General features: G+C 43.7%; 1 long non-coding RNA gene across 1 annotated transcript; it reads right to left on the bottom strand.

Annotated features, from left to right (window-relative positions):
- Positions 1–797: 797 nt before the first annotated feature.
- On the bottom strand, positions 798–7,573 carry LOC147826321 (uncharacterized). Its single transcript, XR_015439465.1, has 2 exons — positions 6,827–7,573; positions 798–1,621 (listed from the first exon to the last, which is right to left on the bottom strand). It is a non-coding gene; the product is annotated as an uncharacterized LOC147826321 (long non-coding RNA).
- Positions 7,574–10,246: the final 2,673 nt, after the last annotated feature.

A 10,246-nucleotide genomic window follows, 5' to 3' on the forward strand; every position in this document is an offset into this window, starting at 1 on the left:
ACAGACTGGACTCAAGTCTCTGCTCTCTGTGGACTCCTCAGAGACCAGTCTTGACAACCTGCTTTAAAATTGAACCTTAAGATCACAACAACCCTCTTTTGCATCCCAGGGCACAGCTCTATTTTTGTGTGTGTAGTATTTATTACCCTCTAATAAACTATATATTTTTTTCTACCCAGCGTAATTTCATTCATTCATTCCCTAGTTTCTCAGCAGTGCCTAGCACAATAATTAGATTATTTAGTATAATAAACACTATAGCTAAGGAACTAATTGGATATTCTTCATCAATCCTCTCTAATCCAGCTACCAAACATCACTATCAAAACCCATCTTATCAAAAACACAGCAGTTATTAAGAGAGTTGAAAAGGAAATTTGGAACACTGCAAATTACACTGGAAAAGTCCCAAGCTCTCCTGGGAGATCTCAAATTATAGAATAATTCTAGCTAACTTATCTGAACAGCAAGATCTAAAACAAGTAAAGTTTTCATACTAAATGGAAATGAAGTTCACAGATCAACTGACCTCTAATGCAACAAACACAATCCAAAAGGAAATTTTTCACCTATATTGTAAAAGGAATGCTAGTCATCATACAGTGTCCTTACTTAACAGACTTAGTTAATAAATTGAAAAAAATTCAGAAACACTTCCTGGCAAGAAGTAAGAAGTCAAGACAAAGACTCTTTAAGGATTCAATCCTGTCCCGGCCCGCGGGTAAGTCAACGAAGACCCTAGAGGGGGAGCGAGGATGAGAAGGGACAGGGGACACGAGAGATGGAGACAAGACAGGTTTCTGATCAAGTCTCGTTTATTGCGGAAGCTGCTACAACATATATACCGTAGGGCTAGAGGGGAGGAGCGAGAGGAGGGTACTGGGGCTACTTCCTTGTTGCCGGGTAGATTTGCAGCAGGCCCGGATATGTCCGTAAAAGGCACTCAAGAGCTCTAGCGGGGGTCAAGGCCCCCCACAGGTCCTCCCTTTAAAATTATAATTATAAGAAAGGCGTCAGGAAAGCCAAGCCTGCGGGGGCTGAGCCTGTCTTGGGTCAGAGCAACATACGTGTCTGCACCGTGCACCTTACCCGTCATCGGTTAACCAGAGAATCAATGCTCTGGCACCTGTCTTAGGCGGCACACGAGGGCCTTTTTACAGCATGGCACGCTTGCTCAGTTGCCCGTCATTGGCTTGCCAGCCCTCTCACCAGGTACTCATCCTGATCAGCCATGGCTAACCGATTATAATGGACCTGTATGGGCGCTGTTTTTATTGCCTTGATTTGGGCTTTTAGGAAGGCCACGATTTTGTTATAAAGTATGGGCCCTAAAGAAATGAGCAAGAGTAGACCCAATAGAGGCCCCAACAAAGGGAGGAGATAGGGGAGAAAACCATTGAGGCCAGTCCAAAGGGGATTTTGAATGAGTTCTTGTCGTCTTCTGTTTAAATCTTCTTGAAGTTCGCGAATTTTTCCCTGACGATCCCAGATTTGTTGGCATAGAAACAGCAATGTTTATTTAAGGCTATGCAAATCCCTCCTTGTTCCGTTGTGAGGAGGTCCAGACCCCTTCTATTTTGAAGGACCACCTCAGCCAGGGAATCGATCTGATCTTGTATATCTGTAAGAGTGTTGGAGAGAGCTTGAACATCATTAATCAATTGGTTGGATAATTTGGCATAGGAGTGTAACGCCACCCCGACGCCAGCAGAGCCAGTGGCAAGGGCGCCGGACACCCCTAGCCCCACGAGCAAGGGGACCAGTGAGACGGCCCTTTTATGTCGCCCAGCGATATAGTCAAAGCTGGGCAAGGGCACTGGCTCATCTCCAGGAATAAGGGAGATGCCCGGGAGGACAGTCGCCACCACGCACAGCCCAGTCCAATTAGTGGGGAGGGAGATGAATGCCAAGCTCCCTCCACAGACGAGCACGTGACCCGGGGCAGGGCAAATGGCGGCAGGGCCATTAAGCACTACCGAGCAGAGAGAGAAATTTTGGACTCCAACACATATATCGAAGCTATTGTTGTGGCCCGAATTTAGATAACAAACTGAGGCATTGAACTGTACTGGCTGGACCCTGAAGGGCAGAGAAAAACTGCAATTGTAACTAGAACTGTTGGCATAGTCAGTTTGGTCGACAACTGGCAAGGCGAGGGGCAGGGGTGTGTCAAGAGTCAAGCATAGCCAACAATCCGCAGCAAAGGCGGGGTTGGATGTATTGATCAAATGATAAGTGGCCTCTAGGACACTCAGGGTTTGGGCGTCAGGGTCTGGGCCTCGAGGTTTGGGAAGGACCAGTGGATGATAATTTAGGGAGGGATACATCTCTTGGACGATAGTCTCAAGTTGTTTTTGTACTCGCTCTTCCCTGAGCTGATCTGAAGGCCCACCACCATCAGATATATGGATTGGGGCCTGTGGTGGCCAGGAACAGCAACAGACCATGCAACAGATTCAGGGATGTCATCTCTTTAACCTGTAAGCAAAATTTCGTCCTGCGATGTAAACAAGGCTGGGCTGTAGATAAGAGAGTTAGGCTAACCTGATTAAGCTTTTGAAGATAACCAATGTGGACATACTACAATAACATATTCAGAACTTAACCAATATAAACATTTTGTAACAACATATTCAGTGCTTAAATATCAAGGACAACCAATACAATCAATTTATAACATATTTAGATAATATTCATTGTGATATGTCTCCCATAAGATTATATAATATAAAATTTACTAGGGGGTCCCTTTAATGAATTAAGACCAGAATAATCATTTTCTGGGTGGCCACTTCTATATTCATCAAAGGGAGTCCCCATCTTAAGTCATTTTGACAAACAAGAGTCTATATCTTCCTATTTTGTAACTGTCAATTGCAAATTGATTATTGCTTGTAATGCACATTACTTTCACAACATAAATTCCAATGGTACTTTGATCCATTAACAACCTGGAAAGGAAGGCATGTCTTTAATTCAGTCATATTTATCTGTAAATCAATTTAACAATAGGCGAATATCCTATGAAAGGGAAGGAACATATTGAGCTCAACTGTACGAACACAAACAACAGACAATAGACAAACATATAAGACAGTGTATAAAATTAGGGTGCACCCAAATATAACTAACCAAATTGAATTATACTATACTCTTGATGATTATTAGATTGTAATTGTAGGCGCCGTTGTTAACTGGTTAAGATTGGACAATGTCAGGTCATCGGCATCATCAGCACGCCTATCGACTTGTTTTACTAGGCGTTCTGGGAGCCACCTGGCTGACTTCATTTCCTTGGAGTAAATACACACTGATCCTCGGCCCCAGATAAGTACAGGATTGGGCCCGTGCCATGAGTGGTCCAGGGGGTCTTTCCACATCACCGAGGCAAATTGTCATTGCATCTCTTGTTGCCAGAAACGATTGGCTGCAGATAAACCTTTGGCATCCAAATTTAAGAAGTTAAGAATAAATAGTGCATGTGATATCAGGTTTCTAGGTGACCCCTTGATAGGGTACCATTCCCCTCTTTTTATTTTATCTAATGTAAGTTTGAGTGTGAGGTTGGCTCTTTTTATAATGCCTTGTCCCTGTGGATTATATGGGATTCCCGTTATGTGTGTTATGTCTAATTGTTTGCAAAACTTTGAGAAGCCAGAACTGGCATAGCCTGGACCATTGTCTGTCTTAATTTGTTGTGGACATCTAAGTACTGAGAAGGCAACTAGAAGGTGGGCAATTACATGTTTAGTAGCCTCCCCAGATTGTAGGGTGGCAAATACAAATCCACTATATGTATTAATGTTGACATGTATATATTTAAAATTTCCAAATTTAGGGTAATGTGTGACATCCATATAGTGTATAACATACATTTGGGCCCAAGATTTACGTACGGCCTGAATAGCTGAAGCTACAAAGGACTGGCTCAATGGGCTGTACAATACCTGTAGAGTGTTTACCTAGCCCTTTGCCTGGAATGTACCCATTTTTAAACATCTGTGTAGTGACAATTTTATTAGGGCTAGAAATAATCATCTCCATTTGTGATAATAGGTCTCTCCCCCATAGATTAATGGGTAACCCTGAGATGATATAAGGTTGAATGGTGTCCTGATTACCATCTTGGTCTCTCCAGGTCAGATCTTTGGCACTTTGTTTAGGATTTTGACTCTGACCTATACCCCTGAGATGGGTGAGGGTGTCTTTTAATGGCGATGCCTGAGGCCAATTTTTTCCCTTGATGAGAGTTACATCAGCACCAGTGTCTACCAATCCAGAAAATTGTCTCCCATCCAACCACAAGGTCATGAGAGGCTTCTGGGCTGAAAGCATCTCCGACCAGTAGACATCGGATGAGCCGAATCCCTGGCTGCCTCGGGCGTTGTTAAGAGCCTTATTAGAGGTAGAGAGAAGGGGAAGGAGTAACAATTGAGCAAATCTTCGGCCTGATTGAATGGTGTTAATGACTTTGGGGGAAGAAACCATAACTCTAATCTCTCCGGAATAATCACTATCAATCACCCCCAGGTAGATCAGCAGCCCATCTATAGTGCTGTTGTTTTTGTCTATTACAAGCCCAAAGGTTTCCTTAGGCAGGGGCCCAAAGACCCCTGTCGGAAGGGCCTGTATCCCCATTTCTGGAGTCAATACTGTGTGGGCAGTGGAACTGAGGTCCAGTCCGGCACTTCTCGTTGTTGCTCTGAAGAGGTCTGGAATGGATTGTTGTTTGCTGGAGCAAAATTGAGCGCCCCGTAAATTTGTTTGGGTGTGGGGGCCCGGGGCTGGCCCCCTTTCCCGTTTCCCTGGTCCGGGTTATGGACAAGCGGGAGGGGCCAGCCTTGAGCGTCAGTCATGGACTTGTATTTATTTGTCCAATGTCTCCCTTTATTGCATCGAGGGCAAGGCCCCGGAGGTGTGGCCCTAGGGGCCGACGTCCTAGGGGCCTGACATTCTTTGGCAAAATGACCCGTTGTCTCGCACCGGAAACATTTGTTACCCGGGCGGTGTGACAAAGCGACAAAAACTGTTTGACCGTGTAACCCTGCATGGCGGCAGCCCTGGCAAGTCCCTGTTGGTAGGCAGTCCCAATTTCTGAGCAAAGGCGAATGTAACCTGAGAGATCAGTTTTCTTTTTATAAGGGCGGATGGCGGCCTGGCAAGCAGCATTAGCATTTTTAAAAGCAAGCTGTTTAACAAAATCTGTCCCGGTTTTTGTGTTCCCAAAAATCTGACCCTCTGTTGTGAGCAGGCGGTGAACAAAATCCGCGAAGGGCTCATCAGGCCCCTGTCGGATATTGGTGAGAGAAGTACTCACATCCCCTTTAGAAGGGAGCTTTCTCTAGGCTCTAGTGGCTGCGGTCTGAATCTGGGCATATAACCCCGCATCAAATTGCATCTGTTGATCGTTGGTAGCATAGGCCCCATCCCCTAGAAGCATATCAAGTATCCAACCATTACCCGCCTGAGCATTGTGTCTAGCAATATCTCGGCAATTTTCAATATATTCAGATTTCCATAATAAATAATCACCTCCTGTAAGGGTGGCGCGGGCCAGAGTCTGCCAATCAATTGGGGTGAGCCAATTTTCTGCCACCGATTCTAGAATAGCCATGGTGTAAGGTGCAGTGGCCCCGTATTGAGCTGCGGCCGTTTTAAGTTCTTTAATAACCTTGAAATCAAAACCACTATGGTGTCTCCACGCCTGTCCCTGTGCGTCAGCAGTCTCAGTTACAGGAAAGACTTCCACAGTTTCAAGTTTTAGGGGTACCCTTGATCCAGATGGCACCCTGGGGGTCGCCCCTCTAATGGGGGGTCGTGGCTTAAGGGTGTCTTTTCTACAGACATTTTTATGGGCTTTGCCTGTTCTTAAGCCTTCAAGCTGGGTAATAAGGTCTTGATGTTCCTTTTCTAACCTTATCTGTTTTTTTAGAAATTCTATTTTGTCCCAGAGTTCCTTTTGGGGATCAACAACAGGGCATGTCAAAGCGGGCGCAATGGGAGTGTTGGGTTCTGGAAGATAAGGAGGCGGACATTGAACTACGGGTGGCCAATCAGGATTGCGATATCTGGTTGCCTCCTCCTCAAGATTGGTCCAGTCAGCCTCCCCCGGACCGTTCTGTGGGAAGGGGGGGTTTCTGAAGTGTCGGAGGGAAGGCTACAAGGCTGGTTCCTCCTTAACAGGCGGGGCGGGGTTAGAGGCAGGGGCTGAAAGAGCGGGGCGGAAGCTGAGGAGCGCCGAAGCTTTTTTTTTAAAAGGCTTGGAAGAGGCAGAGCCCGCCTGTAAGCCCTCATCAATAACATTTTGTTTTTCCTTGTCTAAGTCATCGTCGCTATCAAAAGACATCAAGTCTTCTCCTTCATCCTTTGAAGGAGTCCCGTCCCGCAGGGGCTCGGGCCTCGGCGCCATCTTGGCATCCCGCAGGGTATTTACAAACTCCTCACTCCGAGGGAGAGTGATCAACCCTTCCTCCGATCGGAGAGCTATCTCCCCGACCTGGATGGCTTGAGCCACCACCGGATCTTTGGTTTTCTGAGAGATAATGTCATTAATAAGATTCCAATAAGAAAATGCAGTGATCGGGACCTTTCCTGGTCCGCAAGTAGCATAATAATCTTTAAGGGCCTCCCCTACTCTTTTCCATCACCTCTCGTCAATGGTACCCTCGGCGGGAAATCAAGGGCAGAGATCTCTAATATAATCAGAAAATTTCAGCAATTGTTTGACTGTAACCTTTACCCCTCGTGCCTGTAATGTCTCCTTGAGACCTTGCACGAACAATTCGTGCTGACTAATGCCCTGTCCCATAATCGCTGCTCAACTTACCGAGGTGCGAAAAAGACGGCAGGTTTACGTCAATTGCAAGCCTCTCCTGTGTCGAGTGTGCTCTTTGTTCCTCAATCTTAATCTTAGGGCCCCTGAGCAGCGTCCTTCACTGGATCCCCCGTTCTCTGGCCGCACGTTGGGCGCCACTTGTCCGGGCCCGCGGGTAAGTCAACGAAGACCCTAGAGGGGGAGCGAGGATGAGAAGGGACAGGGGACACGAGAGATGGAGACAAGACAGGTTTCTGATCAAGTCTCGTTTATTGCGGAAGCTGCTACAACATATATACCGTAGGGCTAGAGGGGAGGAGCGAGAGGAGGGTACTGGGGCTACTTCCTTGTTGCCGGGTAGATTTACAGCAGGCCCGGATATGTCCGTAAAAGGCACTCAAGAGTTCTAGCGGGGGTCAAGGCCCCCCACACAATCCCTTCAAGGATTCAATATAATTCATCATCCCTCTATTTTAATGACTGCATTCAAAGCTTTTTCTAGATAGACCTGGATCAGGCTGGTACAACATATATTTATTCTCTCAGCCATGTAGCCAACATCAAAGTGCTTTTGACTAAGAAACAATCAAGATAATGATCTTGCCCTTAAGAGACCCCCCCCATCTAATCTGGGACTTACCCAATACCGCCTCATTCAGCCATTGTAACCAGGCTACTCTGACTAGGCATTCTCAACTTCATTGTTTATTAAATAAAAGGCAATAAGGGCAGAGACGCTCAGCCGGTCCCAGTCCCAGCACCCAGAAGGAAGCTCCCTGCCTCCATCCCAAGCTCCTAGGGCAGAGAAGTTCAGCCAGTTCCAGCATACAAAGGAAGCTCCCCCCCCCCACCATCCCAAGCTCCTAGGGCAGAGAAGCTGAGCCGGTCCCAGAACCCAGAAGGAAGCTCCCCCACTGCCATCCCAAGCTCCTAGGGCAGAGAAGGTGAGCAGTGTGGGTGCCAGAAGCAACCCCTCCCGTGGAAATGAGAAGACACTTAAACAAGTCTCAAAAACAGACTTCTGGATCACCTACAGCAACCCCAAAGGGAAATGAGATGGAACAATTTGATACTCAACCACCTGGACTCTCTGAACTGGCAACAAAAGAGGATCTGGGAAAAATGAAATCAGAAATTATTACTCAGATAACAGCAAAGATTTTGCTCATGGTGCAAGACATGATTAATAAATCTAGAGAGGACACAGATGAAAAAATAGAGGATCTGAGGAACATGATGGAATCTCAACCTAGGAAACAAATGGAATCCATAAAACAGATAAAAACAGATTTCCAAGAGATTAAAAACTCCATCAAAAGTCTGTGCAGCACAATGAACCAATGTGAGGATAGAATTTCAGATATAGAAGATAAGATTGCAATTAGTGAGGAGGAAAAGAAAAATTGCTTTAAAATTGTAAGGGAACATGAGAAATCAATCCAGCAACTGCTAGACGATGCAAAAAAGAATAACATAAGACTGATTGGACTCAATGAAGAAAGACTAGAGAGAGTGCAGATGACATAAAAAAAACTGTTCACAGAAGTGATGGCAGAAAACTTCCCAAGCTGGGGAAAAGAGCTTGACATACAGATAAGTGAGGCATATAGGACTCCAGCTAGCCTTAATAAAAAAAAAAATCTACACATAGGCATATAATAGTTAGGATTCCAGAAATCTAACAGAAGACTAAAATTCTATGAGCAGTGAGAGAAAAGAAACAAATCACATACAAAGAAAAGCCCATCAGAATCACAGCAGACTTCTCAGTGCAAACCCTCAAGGCAAGAAGAGCTTGGAGTGATGTATTTCAAACCCTAAAGGAAAACAGCTTCCAACCAAGATTGATGTACCTGAAAAACTATCTTTCAAAAGGGATGGAGAAATCAGATACTTTCATGACAAAGAGCACCTCAGGAACTTCATGAATACCAAACCACCACTCCAAAAAATTTTAGACAATGCCCTAGGAAAGGAAAATGAAGATCACAACCCCAGGAAAACCAGCAGAATGAATCCATTGGATGTGACAAATTAAATGCAATGGAGGAGAATCCAACAAAAAGAAAAAGTCATGACAAGGCTTTTAAAACTTTGAACTTCACCTCCCTAATGAGTGTATAATTCAATCTTATTATTGTACTGATTTGTATTTTTCTGATTCTAGAATTGCACACCATTCTTTGTGCTATCCTGGCTATTTATCATCTTCTTATGTCTACATTTTAATTGGGTTGTCTATTAATGAGCTCTAAGAATTCTTTATATATTCTGGTCATAGGTTATATGTATTGTAAATATGGTCTGTTTAAGGACTACTTTTCATTTTAATGATGTCTTTTAAAGTTCTAAATTTTGATGGAATCCCATTTATCAATTTTTTTCTTTTATACATCATGTTTTTTGTGTCCTAGGTAGTTCTTGCCTACCTTGAATTCATAAATATTTTCCCTTATAATTTCTTCTTAAAGTTTTATACTTTTAGGCTTTCTTATTTAGGTTCATAGATCCCTTCAAGTTATTTTCATGTATGGAAAAAAAGGGTTGAGGTTAATTTTTTATATATGGATACCAGGTGTTCTAGTGCTGTTTGCTGAAAACACTATCTCTTCCTTGGCTCTTGATTTGAGTTTATATTCTATAAAATGCTAATGTTAGGCAATCTTTCAAAATTCAGTGGACCATATATGTGTGGTTCTATTTCTAGATTCTCTGTTTTATTCCAATGATCTATATGTCTTTCCTTACACCAACACTGCCTTGATTACTGTAGCTTTAGAAGAAGTCTTAAAATTGGGTGCTAAATGTCTTCCAACACTGTTTCTGTTTTTGTTTTTGTTTTTGGCTTTTCTGGGTCCTTTTTACTCCTACATAACTTTTAAATTTCAATATCCAATTCTTCATTTATAGCAAGTATAGACAGACTTGAATTTTTATATATACCTTGTGTTTTCTAATCTTGCTAAATTCAAGTACAAGTTCTGTGGGCTCCTAGAGATTTCTTAGTATTTTCTCTGTAGATGATCATTTCATCTACATATAAAGATTTTGCTTCTGCCATGCCAGTCCTATCCTAGATGTGTCATTTTATTGCCAGACTATTTTGGTGGGGCCTAGATTTCAAAGTTTAATGGACAGATAAAGAGTAATCATATCTGCCCTTGTTCCCCACCTTACAGAGAAAGCATTGTATCTTCTCCATTCATATAAGGCGTTCTCGCTGGAAGTATGGAGTACATGTCTTTAATCTGTTGAGAAGTTTCTGTTTTACTTCTAGGCTCCTGATAGCTTTTACCATGAACAGCTGTAGAATTTAGTCCAATACTTTTTCTCCACCTAGTGACAGGATCATATGGCTTTTTCCTTTCCTCTGTTAAAATGATGACTTTTGGGGGCGGATCTTCCAATGTTGAACCAACACTGCCATCCTTA

The sequence above is a fragment of the Heterocephalus glaber genome, unplaced genomic scaffold (assembly GCF_053883595.1).
Source record: "Heterocephalus glaber isolate CG9 unplaced genomic scaffold, H.glaber_assembly_v1.0 deba00001472, whole genome shotgun sequence".
NCBI lineage: Eukaryota > Metazoa > Chordata > Mammalia > Rodentia > Bathyergidae > Heterocephalus > Heterocephalus glaber.